The sequence below is a fragment of the Antechinus flavipes genome, chromosome 1 (assembly GCF_016432865.1).
Source record: "Antechinus flavipes isolate AdamAnt ecotype Samford, QLD, Australia chromosome 1, AdamAnt_v2, whole genome shotgun sequence".
Classification (NCBI taxonomy): domain Eukaryota; kingdom Metazoa; phylum Chordata; class Mammalia; order Dasyuromorphia; family Dasyuridae; genus Antechinus; species Antechinus flavipes.
Window position 1 is genome coordinate 274259730 of NC_067398.1, and position 18666 is coordinate 274278395.

The 18666-nt window shown below is 37.4% G+C and overlaps 1 pseudogene; it reads right to left on the bottom strand.

Annotated features, from left to right (window-relative positions):
• Nucleotides 1–2150: 2150 nt before the first annotated feature.
• LOC127545308 (lysosomal alpha-glucosidase-like) overlaps nt 2151–18666 on the bottom strand; it is a 77615-nt pseudogene continuing 61099 nt past the window's right edge.

An 18666-nucleotide genomic window follows, 5' to 3' on the forward strand; every position in this document is an offset into this window, starting at 1 on the left:
GACAATTTACATCAAGTCATTTCATTTCTCTGGGCCTTGGTTTGCTCATTTGTAAAATGAGGAATATGGACTAAATGATCTCTAATCTCTCTTCCAGATCAGACATTCTGTGAATCTGTCACAATAATAACATTAATGTAATCTATGTATATCTTTTAGCTCATTTTTTAAAATTCTCAATGTCCTTGGGAGGTAAGTAGAATTGGCGGTGGGTAGCTCAGTGCATACAATGCTAGAGCTGGATTCAGGAAGATTTGAGTTCAAATCCAGCCTCAGACACTTACTAGCTATATAGCCTTTAGCAAATCATAATCTTGGATTGCCACAGTTATCAGTTTCCTTGTACAAAGGGAATAACAGTAGCATTCATCTTCCAGGATTGTAGGACAATATTTGTAAAGCATTTTGTCAACCTTTAAGCACTATATAAATGCTAGCTATTATATCCTCTCCTATCTAAAAACTTTTAACAATAGTGGCTGAAATGTATATAACAATTTAAGATTTGTAAAACATTTTCTTCATAAATTCCAAGAGGATGCAGTTCAAAGGATTTTCCCCATTGTATAAATGGCAAAAAAGGAAGTTCTGAGAGAAGGCTACACAAGCCTCTTAAGGCCTGAGGTAGCGTTCAATCCTGGGCCTCTGGGCTCTAGGCCTATTCTTCTGATTACATCATGCAATACCTCCATTATTCTTATTTAAAGGGAGAAATTAAATTTTAATTCAACAGAGCAACCCACCTAGTCCTTTTCAAAAATCTCTGAAAACTGAAATATCACTGATGTGTTTCAAAGATGGAACCTTTTCTATAAAGCAAGTGAAAGCTCATGAGCCTTCTTTAGTGTCATCATGAGCCACCTTGGGGTTGCCATTCATCAGGACAACAGCATCTGATCTGAGACTGGATTGTTCAGATAATGAATGGAGATCTATCTTGTGTACTGTATGTTCCCTCACCTTTCCATGCATTGGAGAGTTGTCCTTCCTTCACAGCTTCTTGGACATCTGGACTTGCCTGAGAACTGGCAGAAAACTTAAGACCCAGAGGAACCAAAGGAATCTTGTCCTATCTCCAACTCTCCCCAAGACTTCTGCTGGCTGCAAAGAATATCCTTCAATAAATCTATAAGGACACACAAGTTTTATGTAGCTTCCTTTTTTCCCTTGGTGTGGCAGTTAGTTGACAGTAAAAATCACTTAGGTTGGGGGAAAGGGGAAACTGCTGCTAAATGTAGGAAATAATATAGATAAAAAATCTAATTAATTAACTTTTCAATTATTACTACAAACTCCAAAGTAATCCTAACCCTTCTAGTTAAGTAGATATAATAAGTATAACTGTATCCAATTACAGATGAGTAAGAAGGGGCTCAGCAGATTGAATACCTTGCCTAGAACTACATGGCAATTAACTTCCCAAAGTAGGTTTTAAATATATGTGTTCTCACACTAGTGTCTATGACACATTGATTTTTAGACTGGCCAAACTGCCTCCCCTCCTGAAGTTAGAGCCCTCTTGTTGGAGCTGAAGCATAATGGTTCTGTTGATAGCCCACAGGTGGACTTATATCCATTACCTGAATCTCAACTGGTTCTTTGATTGCAGAAATATTTTTAAGGGGGTTAGTCTCCAGGGTATGGAACAGAAAGGATTACAACGTGAAAATGAATGAATGCTATTAATCAGGGACAATACTGACCACAATAGCAGCAAGAGTATAAAGGTTTATTTGTTTCAGATATCCACTAGTGAGGTAGTCCCTGAAATCCCAAATCTAAAAAGTACCCATTGGCTCCCTTCCTTACCCCTGCCTTCTCATATCTATGATCTACCTATAGTGTTCCAGTATCTGTCCCCAGAATGAATCAAGGGGACCAAGGGAAGGGTCTTGCCTTGTGCCTGACAACTGCATCCTTCCAATCCAAGTAAATCTATTCTTTTATAACCCCTTGCTTGAGTCAATACCCCAAGAACTAATATTGGGATGGCTGATGGCAGCATTTTACAAGAGCTTCTCAGGAAAGTACCTTAGCCTCTTACCTGGCACAGAGTAGTACAGGTGTTCCCAATTGCTAAACACATCACCTGTCCACTTGCCAGCATAATGGCCATCGTTATCCATGGCCAACAAAAGTGGATCGGGATATCACAAAGGGCTTGCTTCCCCTGAATCTTTATCAGGGGACTGTGAAGGGAAAAGCATAGTCTATAAAAAGTCAAAAGATATGAATGGATAATTTTCAGATGAAGAAATTAAAGCCATTTATGATCATGAAAAATGCTCTAAATCTTTTGTTGATTGGAATAAATCAACTGTGAGATATTATTTCACATCTCTTAGTTTGGCTAAAATGACAGGAAAAGATAATGATAAATGTTGGAGAGCATGTGGGAAAACTAAGACACTAATGCTTTGTTGGTGGGATTATGAAATGATACAGAGTAATTTGGAATTGTGCCCAAAGGGCTATAAAACTGGGCATACCCTTTGCTCCAGCAGTGTACTACTTGATTTGTATCCCAAAGAAATCATAAAAGAGGGAAAAGGAAGCAAAAATGTTTGTAGCAGCTTTTTGTAGTGTCAAAGAATTGGAAAATGAGTAGATGCTCATTAATTGGGGAGTGCTGAATAAGTTATGGTACATGAACGTAATGGAATATTGTTCTATAAAAATGATGAACAGGCTGATTTTAGAACCTGGAAAGATTTTATGAACTGATGCTGAGCAAAACAAGCAAAACCAGGACATCATACCCAGAAACAGCAAGAATGTTCGATGATCAACTATGACAGACTTGATTAGTCTCAGTAGTTCAGTGATCCAAGACAAGTCTAACAAACTCTAGTTGGAAAATACCATCTGCATCCAAAGAGAGAACTATAGAGATTGAATGTAAATCAATACATACTATTGTTCCCTTTTTTTCCCTTTTTCTTGTGTTTTTCTTTTTCCTCTTTCCTGGTTTTTCCTTTTTGTTCTGATTTTTCTTTCTCAACATGATTATTAAGGAAATATATACATAAAAATGAATGTACATATATAGCCAAAAATGTTGTTTTTATATCTAACTAGGGAAAATAAAATGTTTTAAAAGAGAGAGAGTGGGGATTTTAATTTATTCCCAAGACCTCCCTCTGTGATCCTCAGTATGAATCAATATACCTGAAATCTAAACTCTAAAACTTGGATGTTATAAATTGAATCCTTTAGGACCCTTACCTTTTTTCTCATCATAATTCATTCCTAAATTGAAGACAACTTCACTGACAGAAAGGAATGTAACCTCAGCCTAAAGTGCATTTGTGCCTTGAATTTTTAGGGTTAAGTTAGTTATACTTAGAAAAGAGAGTATTCTGCAATATTTGCTATACATGTAAGGAATTTTTATGGTTCAATTAGAAAATGATATGATAGATAGATAGATAGATAGATAGATAGATAGATAGCAGTTGAGAGCAGGGAAGGGAGTAGAAAAGGAGAAAAAGCTGGTACACTTACAATCCACATGCCATCAAAGGGTAGTTGAGTGTGGAACTCCTCCACCATGCCATACCACTAATCCTGAGTATGAGGGTTAGTGAAATCCGGGAAAGCATTTTCCCCAGGTCAAACCTAGAGAACAGAGAAGGTAGAGAGAACAAGGAGTACTCTTAAGTCTTGGCTCCTTTGACTTGAAGTCAAAGAGGGAAGTGCTATTATTATTATTGTCTCCATACTGAGACAGGAACAGTTAAGGAACGGTCATGAAGCAAATGTCTAAACTCAGTCTCTACTCACAAAGTAACATCAAACAAGGCATTGCAGGTCTAGAAAGGACAAGTTATTCACTCCAGATGTGTAGCAAAGAAAAGAGTTCAATCGTTGGGTTTGGAGTGAATTGTTTTGTCTTCAGATCTGTGCCCTTCGGTAAATGGGTTCCATATATTAGAATACAAGGCCTGTTTGTTACAGATTATGACTAAGTTCCATAATGCATCATCCTTGATTAATCATTAACGTCTAAATATTCTGGCCTTTCTGTACCACCACAGCCCTATCCATTGACCCTAAATCCCCATATTCTTACTCCACTGCTGTCCCCATTCCAGCTTTCACCTTTCCAATCAAGGCTGCCCCTTCTTATTGGTGATGAACACTCCTCTTTTCAGGCCTTCATCATGGTAACTCCCAGGGAAACCAAAGCTTTCACATGAATGTGATAGTGAATGGTCAGAAGCCTTCATGTTATTGGAGAAATGGTCTCTCCAAATCTCTTTCCCTCCCTTCTGAAATAGCAGTTATAAAATTAGAACTCAGGTGAATTCAGCACCATGACTTGACTGAAGCAGAGTGGTAACTCCAAGTATAACAGCCAGAACTTCAACCTAAGACCCTTGACATCAAGTCAGTGCTGACATTCTTGACTCTGAGTGAGCCATAATAGTTCTTCTGCTCTGTCAAAGAGATTATTGCCAGAGCCAGAGCCACCAGTAAAAAGTTCAAGGTAACCTGGGGACAGAGAGCAATTAAGGGGCTCTTTGGTATTTGGAGGCTGTATCTCAATCAATTTTAAAAATTCTTTATTACTTGTTCTTAATTAGAAAGGAGGAAAAAGTACAAGTTGATACTAATGAGATACTCTGATACAAAGCTAAGTGAAGTGATTTACTAAAGTGAGGTTGTAGAGAGACTAGAGATTTTATCAGTCTAGATCAGGGGTCCTCAAACTTTTTAAATAGGAGGCCAGTTCACTGTTCCTCAGACTGTTGGAGGGCCAGACGATAGTAAAAACAAAAACTATGAACAAATTCCTATGCACGCTGAATGTATCTTATTTTGAAGTGAAGAAACAAAACGGGAACAAATACAATACTTAAAATGAAGTAAAGTTAAATCAACAAACTTACCAGTATTTCAATGGGAACTATGGGCCTGCTTTTGGCTAATGAGATGGTCAATGTCTGGTTCCATATTTGTCACTGCTAGTCTTAACAAGTGATGCCAGTGTGTATCCATTAGTCGTGATCTGGTTGGAGATTTCAAATGTTTCATTCTAGAAAAAGTCTGTTCACAGACCTAAGTGCTGCCAAAGATGGTTGCCATTTTGAGTGCATGGAAGATATGTCTCAGAGGGGAGAGATGCATAGAAATTATGAAGGCTGCTTGACTTGAATGCATCTTTCAGAGAGTCACAATTCTGTAATTCAGCCAGTTCCATCTGGTAAATTGTATCCACATTTTCAATGTCAATAGAAAATGGGTTACAAAAAAGCTGTATGTCCTGTTCATGGAGATGAAGCTCTTTAAATCTAAATTGGAACTCCTTTTGCAATTTTTCCAGTGAATCCACACATGTTTTGTTTGGGATTGCAATCAGCAGTTTTTCCGCTAACAGATTTTGAGTTGTGGGGAGATGGCAGAAGTTTTCCTCCTTCACTTGTTTGATGAGGAAGCCTAATTTTATTTCAAATGCTTTGACATGTGATTGCATATCACAGATGAGCTTCCCCTTTCCTTGAAGTTGCATATTGAAATTGTTGAGTAGCTCTGTTACATCTGTCAGAAAGGTAAGGTGCCATTTCCATTCTGCATCATTGAGCTCTGGTACTTCTTTGTTTTTTGAAAGCAGAAAAGTTGTCATAGAACTTTTGTGAAGTAAGTCATAGAAATGTTTCAGAACTCTCCCCCGACTCAGCCAATTGACTTCTGTGTGATATAGAACATCTTCATACTCAACATTTAGCTCAGACAGAAATTCCTAAAATTGTCTATGATTTAGTGCATTAGTTCTAATGAAGTTAACACAAGATACCACAATTTTCATAACAGAGAGCCACTTCAGTGATTTACTACACAGCACTTGTTGGAGGATGAGGCAGTGTATGGCTATTGGATGAGAATGATTATGTTTGCCTATCTCTTGGTTAATGTGAGCAATTACTCCTTTCTTAGACCTTACCATGCTAGGAGCACCATCAGTTGCCCCGCTGGCTAGTTTAGCCCAGTCCAGCTCCAAACCATTCATAGTTTGGCAAAACCTTTTCATAGCAAGCTCTTCTATGACTCCAAAATAATCATTCGTCCCACGAATAAAAATTAGAAGTTGTGCAGAATCACGAACATCGTTGCTTTCGTCGAGTGCCAAGGAAAAATATGAAATTTTTTAAATGGAGTTTTGCAAATGCTGATGCAGATTGTCTCCTATTTTTTCAATCCTCCATGTAATTGTAGGTCCTGAAAGACTCACCATACTAAACAAATTGGCCTTCTCTGGACACATCTCTTTGGCAACAGAAAGAAGGCAACAAATTCTCCCTCCTCGAATGGTCTGCCAGTGCGTGCCATTAGCTTAGCAACTTGAAAACTTGCTCGCAGTGATGAAATATTTAGCTGCTTTTGCTTCACAAAAGCATTTTGCTGAGTTGTCAATGTATTTTTCAGTTTTAATATTTTATCTTTTCTTACTTCTCCAACCAAACAATCATATTTATCTTTATGTTGAGTTTCATAGTGTTGACGCAAATTATATTCTTTGAACACAGACATTATATTCTGGCATATCAGACATACAGCTCTTTCCTTGTACTACATGAAAAAGTAATCATAAGTCCACTGTTCTTTGAATATCCTACACTCCGAGTCATTTTTTTTTCTTTTTCTTGACATCATTATTTCCTAGGGATTCCAAATTGCTATTATAAAATACCAATATATATATATATATACATACAGTGCTACAAAAACAATATACCAGCAATAACTTTGCCCACACAGAGACATAAAGACTGCAATGCCCAACTCCCTCAACCTGCCTCTGCATTGTGATGCCTTCTTTTCCCTGCACTCTCTCTCCCACTCTTCATGCTCCCACCTCCGACCTCCACTGCTGCAGTGAATTCCCCCTGCAGCGGCCGTGACATGCACAGCATGCACTGTACATCCCCTGCGCCTATTTGTTGTGGTGGCTACTGTTACTGTACAAGGCCGAGGGCTGTAAGTTCTCCGTCTTCTGCATCTCTCTCCCTTCCCCACACCACACACCCCGGCCTGGGAACTCACCACACCTCAGTATCACCTCACACTCTGTCTCCGCCGTCTCAGCCCAGTGCTGGAAGTGTACATTGCTAACTCGAGTTTAAGTCAAACATCACTTCCGGTCTAATTTTGCCATAACCCGGAGGGCTGCATAAACGTCCTCAGCTGGGCTGCAACTGGCCCACGGGCCATAATTTGAGGACCCCTGCTCTAGATAATCAAAGTTGTGAAAAGTTAAATTTAAAGTCAAGATACTGCAATCAAATAAAGAATTGGAAAGCTTGACCCATTATGACCTTAAACTGCTTGACAAGTAAGAAGCTACCCCAAAGAACACTTAATTTTATTTCTTCCTTTGTCAAAAGATTAGCGGGAATGGGACAGATGATCTCTTTCCAACTCTGAAATTCTATGATTCTTTGACCCTTCTCCCTACTTTTTGTTAACAAGCAAAAATGCATAAGCAAATAATTATAATATCTGAAACTTATTTGTGTTCTTTTTCACCCAACATTACCATGTATTAACATAATTTGTATAATTTGGCATTTTAAAGCCATGCGAGTCTATCATGAAAATATACTACTGTCTTTGTTTATCTATTTTTTCAAATGTTGGGCATTTGTTTCCAATTGTTTGCTACTGGAAACCATGGTACCTTTTGTATTTTTGTATTGTTTTATCTTTTAGTTATTCCCTTGGAGTATATAGTTGCTAAAGTACAATTATTTTTGTTACTTTACTCAAAAAGCTTGTAATTGTTTGACAAGGAACAGATTGCTATTGAAAAAGAGCACTAACATTTCCAACTAATTCACAAAATGAACAGTCACCATTAATTTTTCAACAGGCATCTTTGCTTAAAGAGATGCATACTTCTACTACATTTCTTTAAATTCACTGTGATTTTCCATTCTCAGATGTAGTAGAAAGAATGAGTTGAGTTCTATAAGGGTTTGCATATTTTTGAATCTCTGCAAGACAATGCCAACTATAGTACGGGATTGTAGTCTCTGTCTTTGAGGAATTAATATTCCAAAGATAATTTATGGAAGAGGATTGAAACAATGAATCTCTGAAATGTTATATACAAGATCTAAAAGGACTTGTAACAATGGGAAGAGTGCTGTATTTTGGGAACCTAGGTTTGAATTCCAGTTCTGTTTTATAATAATTGGGTATAAATCACCTTTAGATGATGATATTAGGCAAATCGTTAGTCCTCAGATTTCCCTATCTGTAAAATGAGGAGGTTAGACTAAATGACCTCTAAGGATCTTTCCAGCTTTCTGTCTATGTACTTATGTTTAATAAATGGCTCTCAGTGATGATAATGATAATGATGATGATGATGATATGGTTAGAAAGAGAAACTAGAGAAGGACATTCCCTTTCTTAAAGGGGATGATTAGGAGGATGAGGTACTGCTGGAGGAAAAGGAGCTATGGGGAAAAGAGATGGAATTCATCACAATCATGGTGTATCACTGGTTACTCTGATGAAACTCCTGCACCATGGGTAGAAAGTCCCAGAAATTGTCCTTGTTGAAAATGAAGTTCCTCCCAGGATCCCTATAATCTAGGCCATTCTGCTGAACATCCTACAGTTAAACTTGCAGTGAGTACAACTTGCTAGGGGTGTTAGTGAAATAGCTTCCCAGGCCTATATTATCTCTACCACCAGCAACTAACTTCTGAATCCCTGTGGGTTCCTTATCATCTTTTCCTGCTATCCCAAAAAAACTCTGGGAATCCACAAGAAGACTTACTAGAGAAAAGTTAGCTGCTGTCATGTTTTTCACCACCTCTTGGGTGACAGTTGTGGAGGAATAATAATTTATCGACACAGGTTTCCACCCAGACCCCAACAAGGTGGCATAAATAAGTATCCTGCAAATCCACAGCAAAACTTCACTGAATCTGGACAGCTAGGTGATGCAGTAGATAGAAAGGAAGGAGACTGAAGGATTCTTTTAAAAGACTTTTTATTCTGCACTGTATATCAATTTGAAAATTCTTAAACCTTTTACTTTGTCTACCTTACACATGTGACTAAGGTATGCACAGAAGATATGTCTTGTCCTTATGATATAAAGAATAGTAAAGGAATGGAAAGTGTAATAAGAAAAAAACTACTTGAATTTCTAGGCCCCTCAGGTTATGCTGAATAAAGACCCCAAAGACCAAGTTTCTCTTTGCCTTTATTGATGAATGGTAGTCAGAGGGAGCTAGCACTCCAAGACCCCCATTTTCACAACCTACTGGACACAATGTAATAAAGGAATTAAAAATACCTTATGCTCAGTGTTAGACCTCTTATGGGTACTGAAACTTCTCATTTACCTAGAATCTCCTGATGTTGAGCTGTGCTGGAGGAAGATGGAGGACTCTCAAAAACAGCTGAGAAAGACAGGCAGCTTAGAGAGAAGGACCTACCAACAACTTTCAAGTACTTTTGAACCACATTCTTTGGCTTTGGTCCCAGGAAGCTATAGAAGTCCATTATGCCTCTTATTGTCCTCCAGATCAGGGAAGGTCTTGGCTGTAATATCATATCTGAAAGAAAAACAGTCTTGGGAATTTAGGAATTATCGGGAGACCATAGTCCCCCAGAAGGGAAGAGTGTTCACACTTTATATCTTAAATTTCACACCTTATGGTGCCCTGAAGCCATGGTCATGACCTTCCTAGTGTATTTAGTCTCTTGAAGAGAAAACTGAGAAACTCTTGAGGAGAAAGGCAGAAATACAGAGAAAGAAAAACAAGAGGGTGATATGAATTTCACTAGGTCAATGGTCTGTTAAGTAAGTGGAATATTTTGCTGTCTTCTTAAACGGAATGAAGAATAAAGGATCAGAAATGGCCATACTCCATCATAATCAAAACTTCATTTCCTAATAATATATCACAAGTGAGAGCCTTGAATACTCCCTCTACTCCTGGGTATATTGAGCACAGTTCTTATCTTTAATAAAAAGAACCTTCTCTTATAAATGCCTTGAAGCATTAGATACATTTATTGTTATTGATCTTCAACATCATAAAGCAGCTAACTGGTAATAGATAGGATCATATCCAATTAACAAAAGAAAATGGGGTAGAGAAGAATGAGCTGGCCAATTAGAACAAAGCAGTGATGAAGTTAGGGAGAGAAACTAAGAAATATAACTCCTGCTCCAACAATAAGGAACCCTACTAAGGAGTGGATAGACATACAATTCTAAATTTTTCCCACCCAGAGAGAGACAGCCATGGGTACAATGGAAAGGATTCTGGCTGTGTAATTAGAGAACCTGGGTTTGAGATCCAGCTATACAACTTAATGTCCATTTGATATTGGGCAACAATCTGTAAAATTTTTGGAGGGTAGAGTTGGACTCAATTGGTTCTTAATCTTTTTTGAGTCATGGTCTTCTTTAACAATCTGGTGATATCTATCGATCCCTCTTCCAGAATAATGTTTATAATAAAGGAAACCAATTGAGGTTATTTTGAAATAGCCATCAAAATATTTTTTTTAAAATCCAAAAAACCCTAGAACTCAAAAATATGGACCCTAGGTTAAGAATCCCTGGACTAGATGATCCCTTTCCAGTTCTAAATGTGTATGATTTTACCAGAAGCCTTCAATTATTTACCCATGGTATTGCTGTTAAGTAGAAAGATTCCATCTTCCAGCCACAGAAAAAAAGGGTGGGAACCCTCAAGATTGACCTCAGGCTAGGATGGAGAAGAAGTTACCATTATTAGTTCTCAGCTAAGTAAATTCTGCTGAAATCCTGAAATCCCATCTCTTACCTTTCAACTAATTAGAAAAGTGATTGTGATTCATGAAAAGTAGCTATACCCTCATGAAATATATGGACAAGAAAGCAATGGATATTGGGTACATAAAGCCTTTTTGTCCTGGTCTCTGAGAACTATCTCTAAGTCTCTCCTTTGCTTTAAGTGCATAACAAAGGTTTCTATGTGTAGATGGAGATATAAACCTTACTTCCTGGTCACTGCTGCTAGTTCTTATTTTAAAGGATGCTGTTTTTAAACTATCACCTCTCAAATTCCGGTAGTATTTATTATTAAAGAGTCAATGGGGTTTCCACTTAGGTTTTAGTTTAAATACAGGATGAAGGAGATAGAGTTACATAACATAAGGGATAAGTATGTATGAGGACTCAGCTGGGGAAAGGATTTTAGTGAAGTGCAAGTTGGGTATGAGTCAAGAGAGTGACATGGCAGTTGAAAAGAACTCAACATCAGAAACCAGTTAGATGACATAAATGGTTATCTTACAGACCAACACCGCAAACTCTATGAGTGTCTGGTGAGGGATAAAGAAGGGACAATGGGATTGGAGGGGGGGTCCTCTATATGTCCTCTAATTAAATGCAGCATTAATAGAAACGTAGTTTCTTGAAAGAGGGAGATTGTTGCTCCACTTTTCCTGAATCCAATCAAATACTTAGTATTATATATAACTCAGAAGTTCTATGATCATTGATTAACTGGATGATTGGGATGGCAATGGAACTAGAGATTAGGAAGTCCTTACAAGATGAGAGCTCTGGGACCCAAGGAAAGAGAAGAACTGGCAGAGGGAGACAAGTATCTTGAAGAACTGTCAAATAGAGGAGGGATAGATAGCTTTGTTGTTACAGAAAGGCAGATTTTAGAACCAATTGCTATTGTGTGGGAGACACTGTGCTAGTTCTTGGGATACAGGGGCCTTGCATACTTTCTAACAATTAGAACTATCCAAAAGTGGAATGAATGGAAGGCTTCAATTGGCATTGGACTCACTAACACCAGTGGATGGTCACTTGTGAACAAGAATATGAAGATGATTCCTGTTCAAGAACTACTTAGATTGGATGACCTCTGAGAAAGGATATATAAGTTTCACCAGACAAAGGAATACATTACACACACAAAAAAGCCTAGCCCTAGTGAAGGGAAGAGGGACTGCTTTTACTCAGTTTTACTTTACAATAGTTCAAATTGTTCAATACAATAGTTCAAAATACAAAAGAGTTCAAACCCTCTACCACATCCAGATGTGTACTCTGAGGGTTAGTGTGAGAAAGCTGCCATTATTCTTTTATTAAGTGGAAATCACCTCCCAGATTATACCAGTTAGCATGAAATACAAATAATGGATGGGGAAATATATGGCTAGGTAACAATTCATGTGAAACGGCAACAACAATATTATATGATGACCGATTCTGATGAACATGACTCTTCAATGATCTTTTGATGAAGAGAACCATCTATACCCAGAGCAAGGACTGTGCAAACTGCATATGGATCATGACATAACATTCTCACTCTTTTTGTTGTTGTTGGTTTGTATTTTCTTATTCGTTTTCTTTCCTTTTTGATCTGATCTTTCTTGTGCAGCAAGAAAATTGTACAAATATGTTCACATGTATTGGATTTAATATATATTTTAACATGTATAGCATATATTGAATTACTTGCCATCCAGGGAAAGGGGTGGGTGGAGGAGGAGAAATTTGGAACACAAGGTTATGCAAGGATCAATGTTGAAAAATTATCTGTGCATATGTTTTGAAAATAAAAAGTTTTAACAAGAAGAAAAGAAAAAAAAAGCAATTCATGTAAAAGAGAGCAGAGACTTTTAGTAGATTACAAACTCAATGTAAGTCAACAGGAAGAGATAATAACAAAAAACAATGTGATCTAAATAGTTTAGAGAAACACAGTGTTTACAAGTCATTAAGCAATAGACATTTTATCTTTTCTTCCCTCTTATCTTCTGGTCAAAATGAAAGAAAAGAAAAAGGAAAAAAGTCTTTCTTTCACAGCCTTCCCCACTCACATGTGCTATGTCTGTTCCAGAAAGTGATGTTGGTCTAGTTTGTATTGAGTATTAGAGGGATCTGATGCTCCTCAAGACCAGAGATGAACTGGAATGGGAGAGAAATAGTAATTTGGAAAAACTGGTCAGCAAAGAGCAGGGTGCAATAGTTGCATTCAGCCTGCCAGAGAGATATCAAGATTTTCTATTAAGCCAGCTCATCAAGGAGGAATGAGCCAGGAGGAATCTCAAGGAAAATGGAGGAACCTGAAAGTGACCTACATATACTAAGAGAATTTTTCCAAAGTGACCAATTCAGATGTCCTCTGGAGCCTTATAGCTATGGAATCAATCAGTTTGTTGTTTTCCAAAAAATAAGAGAATAGCAGTAGCCCAAGTCTTGGAACACTGCAAAGGATTTTGGTCTCTGGAGTATGTGACAGACTTTTTTTGGAGAGGTTGTTCCACTTTGAATAGGCCACATCTTTCCCAGTAGAGCAAACTATAGATAGAAGAAATCATACTGGTCAAGTATAATGCCTCATTTACCATGTTTGAATCCAGAAGTTGGCAAAAGGGGTCCCAAAGGTAACAGTGACCATAGCCTATGAAGACAGTGCTATCTTGGTTGTCAATTCCCCTCTTGATATTAGGGAGTCAAATAGTCCTATTTATTATCAAGTTAGAAAACAGTGCTCTTTGAGAGTGCTAGCTCTTCTCCCTTCTGACAGCATCTTTTGTAGCTCTGTATGAAAACAAAGAACTGGACATAATTACTTCTTGAGAACCTGTTCAACCTCAGAATCCACAATTTAATTCTACTCCAAGATTGAACATTATTTTGGATTTCTGCTAAGACACGAGGTTTGTTTCTAGGACAAAAACAAAAAATCAATTTAAAAAAATAACAAATTGTGCAGAGACCCAAGGGGGAAGAGAGAATGGGAGAGCAGTCAGCTATTTTTGTGTAGGAGGGAGAGGAATGTTCTTCTGTGGCTATACTTATACTATGCTGATTTAGTAGCAAAGAAAAAAAGAAAAAAAAAAGCCACAGAATCAAGCATTAAAGCTATTTGAGATAAACAACACAATTGAGGGAATAGACATACAAAGTCCAAAGACAGTCATTTGAGGCCAGAAGTAGCTCCAAGGAACACAACTTCTGGCCACAGAGAAGAGTACCAACTGTGGACACAAGGGAGTTGTGTCCCTGGCTAAATAAGGATATTGCTAAGAGGAGATCCTGAGAGATCTGTGCAATCCAGTCTACAGAAATATTTAGCCCTGGCTAATACTTTATTAAGATTTCATCAGCAAAGAAAAGAACATGATGACCTTGCTGTTTTAAAACTGTTAGTCGTGTTGGCCATATGGATTCCTATACATGAGCCTTATCACCACAATACTTTAATTTTATGCCAATTCTTCCCAATTCTTTTGTGGGGGAGTGTATCAGTGATTTCTGGGGAGGAATGTTTTATAGCTACTGTTACTTATTAGCACATTTACTAAGATAAATAATTCCAAGAGATGTGCCTGTTAATTATTTATTAATGCAAAAAGTTCCAATTGAAGAGTAATAAGTTATAATAATAGCAGTTGGTACCACAGGATCCCTTTTCCCACTCACCAGAAATAAAGGGTTACGCCAGAAGCCCTCTCTCCGAGGCAAGAAGAATATTTTCCACTTGGCTGGCTGGTGGCAGAAGAAGAGTTTTCAGAGGAACAAGTTATGAGTCGAGAGTTCAGCGGACAACCAGATTCATCTTCATCTCACACCACTGTGGTAGGTGGCTGGGCTCCTGCACTTCCCCCACTGAGACCAAGCTGGTCTGAAAGACTGGCCAGAAAGCTAGCCGAGCCCCAAGTGAAGGAGACAAGAGATTCATTCCATCTTTGTGCTGGCTGGAGGCTGAAGGACAAAATCTTTGGATTTGGAGACGTTCGAAGGGCTCTAAGCTAAACCGGCTGTGTTTTGAGAAGAACAAGAACTCCAACATTTGAACTCCTGCTGCCTGCAGGGATTCAAACTGTGAGTGTGAGTGCAAGTTAACTAATTATACCAGAGTGAGTCTTATATTGGGAAAAAGCCATGTCTCTGAAAGATATGTGTAAACTTGTGCCTTCAACTCTTAGACACTTCTGGCACCCAAAAGTGAACCTTTATGCTTTTGACACTTCTGGCACAGGTTGCCCTCAAAACAGTAGTAATGACAATAATAACCTCACATTCATATTAGTCTTGGTGGTCTGTAAAACACTTTCATTAAAACAACTCTATGATGAAGAGAGTGTAAGTATTATTTTTCCACAAATCATTATGGAGAGGGTACTGGGTCTAGAGTCAGGTGTCCTCAGTCACTTACCAGTTATCTGACCTTAGGCAAGACACTTACCCTCAGTTTCCTCAATTGTAAAATGGTGATAATATCAGCACAGGGTTGTTTGAGGATCAAATGAGATAATATTTGTAAAATGCTTAACCCAGTGCCTGACACATAATAAACAATATATTTTATTCCCTTTCTTCTCCGTAATTCCCATTTTACAAATGCAGAAATGGAATATGATCTCTGAGACTAAGTCCATGGTCATTTGTTCTTTAGTCATTTAGTTGAGTCTGACTCTTTGGGTTTTTTGAGATCCTGGAGTGGTTTGTCATTTTTTTCCCAACTTGTTTCTGTAATGCTGGAGAAACTGATAGAGATTAGAGAGGGTTTTTAATATATCTTAATATATTAATAGTGGAGAGTAGGACTGGTGAACATCAGCCAACTAAGTGGATGGGACTCTTGTCTCAAAGCATCCTAGGTGAATGAGTGATTCCAGATAACCTTATAGGGCTCCAGTAATCAGGGAAATAATGGCAAGGGGAAGGTAAAGCCCTGGTTGAGTCTAAGTTCCAGGAAAGGACCATAAATTCAATTCTGACGGGTTGGGGTTAAGGAAGGAAGGATCATAAATTCTAATAAGTGAAGAAGCTAGAGACAGGATGTCTGAGCCAGTATTTGAGATAAGCTATCTGGAGTTTATGACTCTTTGGAATGCCAGAGTAGCCAGACTCCCAGCCCTATCTCAGTTCTAATGGCCAGGAAGGGAGGATTGCCAAAAGGAAAACTGAGGCATAATAGTTTTGAAGATGAGAAACTGAGGAAACAGGATTAAGTAACTGGGCCAGGATCACCCAGCAGTCACAGGCACTTTATCTACTATGCACCCATGGTCATACAGTTATTAAATATCTGAGCTGGGATTCAGGCCCATGTCTCTACTTCTCTGGACCTTAGTACTTGATCTATAATATGAGAGTTTTAGACATGATGACACTTCAGATCTTTTCTAACTCTAAATCTTATCATACCTGTGTTGCTCTAACAGGGAGCAATTTACACTTCAAATATGTGGTAAAGTCCACAATGCATCATTCTTGGTTTATTTGTTTTCTTAAGTAGATAATTATAAATGTTAATTTGTGGGGTGCAGTGAGGAATGTAAGTAAAAAGTGCTATTAGCAAAGTGGATAGAATTAGTTGATTGACAAATTGCTATCTGTTTGAAGCCAATTTTTAGAAATGTGGAACAAAAATTGCCCCTTCTGTTAACCTGATGTAAATGGATCTGTAGATTTTGTTTTGTTTTGTTTTCTACAAGTAATAAAGTTAAATCTCTTTGGAAAAAAATGTTATCATCCCAATTTCAAAGTCCAACACCATCCACTACACCATACTGCCTCTCATACTTCTAGGTCTAGAGTTAGGGAGAGAGAAATTAATACTCAAAACACCATTCCACTTGACTTCCTGGATATGACCAAACCAAATATGAACATGAAAAACTTATATAACCATCCATGTGACCAGGGACCATCTTTTGATGGTCATTAGGTATTGATTAGGTCATTGAAGGTCATTAGGCCTTCTTTGTTCTGTTCTATACAACATCTAAATGGATCTGAATGTAATGCAGAGATCCACCCACTGTCTTTGACCCAGCCTGATAAATAACTTCCCAGATAAAATCAATTTATTACCATGCTGATGTGGGTACTTAAGTCATTCAGTATCTTTTGGTTCTGGTGAGACATAAAGTCTGTCCTGACACCAGTTGCAGTAGGGAAAAATGTTTTGTTAACATGTGCAATCTCCTTAGCAGTCCAGTGGCAAAATCAATAGTTGTTTCACTGTAGCACACTAAAATGACTTCTTACTGAAGCTCAGTTGAATAAAATAAATTAACCTTAATAATTGGTCATTTCATATAATAATTCACAAGCAATAATTAGCTAGTTTTAAGAGTTATATCCACAAACATTTCCCAAACTTTTCGTAAACTATAAAATTTGTGAATTTATCTGTTTTGATAAGAATCTAAAATTTGGGGTTACATTTTTTAAAAAAATTACTTTGGAGCTGCACTTTTTTGGAGCTGCAAAATTTTAGCTTTTATTCAGGAGGTATGTTTTGTTTTTGTTCACTTGTTTAAATTACCCATATTAGCTATAAGTTGAGCAATTTACTCATTTTACCATCAATTCCCCATTTAACAATAGATATTACCCAAATGTGATGACAGTTTTAATGTCATTGGAATGCTATGGAAAGTCCATGCAACAACATTTATGCATTTCCTTTTGTATGAAAAAATATAAGTATAATATTCATCCAAACACCACTAATTTGGAATTTGTAGCAATTCTGAATTTAGACAGTGGTCTTGGCCTTCTATATGTTAATGAACTCACTGTAACTTGGAGAAGTTCCTGGATTCCTTTTCAGAATTATTTTAATTTTACTATTCCATTCATAATGAAGAAAATTATCCATTTAGTTAGAGATTAATAAAAATAAAGATGGAATATTTCCCACCCAAGTTTATGAATCCTCAGAAATCTATGTAATCCTTACGAGTGTTGTGAGAAATACTGAAAAGTTAGGTTTCTACAGAATGTTGTAAGCCTCAAGGTAATGTAATAAGTCCCACTAATCAATGAGTTTTCAGAAAGAGAAATCAATAGGTATAAAATTCTGATAAAGAGGTCTTAGGCTAGAAATTGACAAACTGGCCAGTGTCAATGACCAGGGAGAAGGCTTTTCTTCATTACACTTGCTTAATAGGCTAAATGCATATCATCTGACACACCCCAGAGGGTGGAGATAATTGCAATTTTTGATCATGGGATGTATGACCAAGGAGAGGAAACATGTCTAGGAGCACCATGTAGAAGATGAGGAAGACTGTAAACCAGAAGGGAGGGACTATGCAGGATTAACTGTATGTAAAACTCATTTCTGTGCTCACTACTCCCTCTACCTCGAGAGGAGTAGAGTCCACTTCTATCCACAAATGTCTAAATCCTCTGGATTTCTCTAAAATAAATTTTCCTTGATATCTGAATTCAATGTCAGGCATGTTTCTAACAGTGTGTCTCACAGATTAAGATTACCTTTATTTTAAAGATAGTAATAATTAAGAGTGTAAGCTAAAATATGAAAAAAATGAATTACTTGGATGAAACTTTTCAATTCTTTTCAAGCATTTGAGTACCATTTATAAATATGACTAATGTTCAAATTACAACATACATATATACATATATATATATATATATATATGTCAGATATATTATCAAAAGATTTAAAAAACAAATGACCATTTGGATTCCTGCTCTTTATGAAACAGTGTCTCATAGGATATCAACATTATAAAATCTAGTTCTTTTCCTTGATGAGTATATAATAAAAACTAACCCCCAAAGGACTTATACTTGCTTATACTTGCTGAGTCATTGAATCACCACTTTGTAGGCTGACTCATTACAGCACATAAAAA